This window comes from Aplysia californica, unplaced genomic scaffold (genome assembly GCF_000002075.1).
Source record: "Aplysia californica isolate F4 #8 unplaced genomic scaffold, AplCal3.0 scaffold00646, whole genome shotgun sequence".
Lineage (NCBI taxonomy): Eukaryota > Metazoa > Mollusca > Gastropoda > Aplysiida > Aplysiidae > Aplysia > Aplysia californica.
Genome location: NW_004797916.1, coordinates 5,552 through 8,828, shown reverse-complemented (window position 1 = coordinate 8,828; position 3,277 = coordinate 5,552).

Genomic DNA, 3,277 nt, shown 5'->3' with positions numbered 1-3,277 from the left:
AAGGGATGGAGTCTACCCATCATAAGCTATTACATGAAACAAGGGATGGAGTCTACCCATCATAAGCTATTACATGAAACAAGGGATGGAGTCTACCCATCATAAGCTATTACATGAAACAAGGGATGGAGTCTACCCATCATAAGCTACATGAAACAAGGGATGGAGTCTACCCATCATAAGCTATTACATGAAACAAGGGATGGAGTCTACCCATCATAAGCTACATGAAACAAGGGATGGAGTCTACCCATCATAAGCTATTACATGAAACAAGGGATGGAGTCTACCCATCATAAGCTATTACATGTAACAAGGGATGGAGTCTACCCATCATAAGCTATTACATGAAACAAGGGATGGAGTCTACCCATCATAAGCGATTACATGTAACAAGGGATGGAGTCTACCCATCATAAGCTACATGAAACAAGGGATGGAGTCTACCCATCATAAGCTACATGTAACAAGGGATGGAGTCTACCCATCATAAGCTATTACATGAAACAAGGGATGGAGTCTACCCATCATAAGCTACACGAAACAAGGGATGGAGTCTACCCATCATAAGCTACCTGAAACAAGGGATGGAGTCTACCCATCATTAGCTACCTGAAACAAGGGATGGAGTCTACCCATCATAAGCTACACGAAACAAGGGATGGAGTCTACCCATCATAAGCTACATGAAACAAGGGATGGAGTCTACCCATCATAAGCTATTACATGAAACAAGGGATGGAGTCTACCCATCATAAGCGATTACTGGTGGTACTTGGCGCCAGTCACCTGACATCAGCACAGTTAGCCCGCCCACCGAACAGAGAGTTATTTCCACATATATGTCTGCCCCGCTCTATATCAGTCGTAAGACGCATTGTTCTGTTATCAGCTACGAGGCTCGAAAGACAAAAAGTGGCTTTCCATGAAATTTTTGTTTTTTGGATATATTAAAAGTTTGAAGTCTTCTGCTTCATTTAAGATAAAAATAAACTACTATAATCGACTATAAATATTTTATTTTGATTTAGTTTGGAGGTGTGTGTGGTTTGTTGTGAGCTTGGGTGACGAGATAAAGGAATTTGGACCTTGCTAGTGTGTAGCTGTGAGATTATTTTTAGAACCATTAACTCATGGCCACCTTTGCTTCAACTAAAGATTCTCCACTAGTAGAAAATCTTTGCTCCAACAATCTTCATTCACATGTATTTTTAGATTTTGACCCCTTTTCGAGCATGAATGGTCGGAAATGTAAACAACTGTGATTGGTAAAACGGAGTAAAAACTTCTAGCTCACTTCAAGCTTGTTGACGTAAACAGCTGACTGTGTGGGCGTGGCCTGCTAGCTGCTATCATCCATCTGTCAGGTATGTCGACGTGACAACTTCATCAGTCAGTCAGGTATGTCGACGTGACAACTTCATCAGTCAGTCAGGTATGTCGACGTGACAACTTCATCAGTCAGTCAGGTATGTCGACGTGACAACTTCATCAGTCTGTCACTGTCAGGTACATGGACGTGACAACTTCATCAGTCAGTCAGGTACATCGACGTGACAACTTCATCAGTCAGTCAGGTACATCGACGTGACAACTTCATCAGTCTGTCACTGTCAGGTACATCGACGTGACAACTTCATCAGTCAGTCAGGTATATCGACGTGACAACTTCATCAGTCAGTCAGGTATATCGACGTGACATCACTGCTGCCGGCTACTGTAGCTAGGTCACCCGGGACTACGATAGATTTGGTTATTATTGTCTGTAATATTGTTAGTGTTATCAATTCTTCTTCTTCTTCTTCTTCTTCTTCTTCTTCTTCTTCTCCTCCTCCTCCTCCTCCTCCTCCTCCTCCTCCTCCTCCTCCTCCTCCTCCTCCTCCTCCTCTTCTTCTTCTTCTTCTTCTTCTTCTTCTTCTTCTTCTTCTTCTTCTTCTTCTTCTTCTTCTTCTTCTTTTTCTTCTTCTAAATATTCATATTAATGATATTATTAATATTTTTTTACATATTTGTTATTACATGTATTATTATTTTTATCATCCTCATTATTTTTTATTATTCCTACCATTATTTCTCCCCAGTCACACTGACAGACACACTGACCGACAACACACGAAGAGTCGCACAGAGGCAGACATGTAGGACAGCCATGTGGTGAGCCCTTCCCTCCTCGCCAGACAAGAGGAGCTGGAGCTGTTGTTGCGGGACTTCAAGGTCGATGACGTCATGTTGTTGCGGGACTTCACGGTCGATGACGTCATGTTGTTGCGGGACTTCACGGTCGATGACGTCATGTTGTTGCGGGACTTCACGGTCGATGACGTCATGTTATTGCGGGACTTCACGGTCGATGACGTCATGTTGTTGCGGGACTTCACGGTCGATGACGTCATGTTGTTGCGGGACTTCACGGTCGATGACGTCATGTTGTTGCGGGACTTCACGGTCGATGACGTCATGTTGTTGCGGGACTTCACGGTCGATGACGTCATGTTGTTGCGGGACTTCACGGTCGATGACGTCATGTTGTTGCGGGACTTCACGGTCGATGACGTCATGTTGTTGCGGGACTTCACGGTCGATGACGTCATGTTGTTGCGGGACTTCACGGTCGATGACGTCATGTTGTTGGGGACTTCACGGTCGATGACGTCATGTTGTTGCGGGACTTCACGGTCGATGACGTCATGTTGTTGGGGACTTCACGGTCGATGACGTCATGTTGTTGGGGACTTCACGGTCGATGACGTCATGTTGTTGGGGACTTCACGGTCGATGACGTCATGTTGTTGCGGGACTTCACGGTCGATGACGTCATGTTGTTGGGGACTTCACGGTCGATGACGTCATGTTGGTGCGGGCCTCATCTCGGACAGCTTGGCCCACTGGGACCTGGACACGCCCACTGACACGCCCACCGACAGGGACACGCCCTCCAACACGCCCACCGACTCAGCCACGCCCACTGAAACGCCCACCGACAGGGACACGCCTACCGACCCAGCCACGCCCACCGACCCAGACACGCCCTCTGAAACGCCAACCGACAGAGACACGCCCACCAACAGGGACAGGCCCACTGACAGGGACACGCCCACCGACTCTGCCACGCCCACTGACAGGGACACGCCCACTGGGGTCAATTGTAAGCCCAACAGTAAAGTGAGTTATAGGCCTCTATAAAAACCGCTAAAACATGCGACTTAGACCCAATACCCACTTCATTGTTAGTTACGTGCATCGAAGATCTCGCACCATATGTTACTCGTTTTATTAA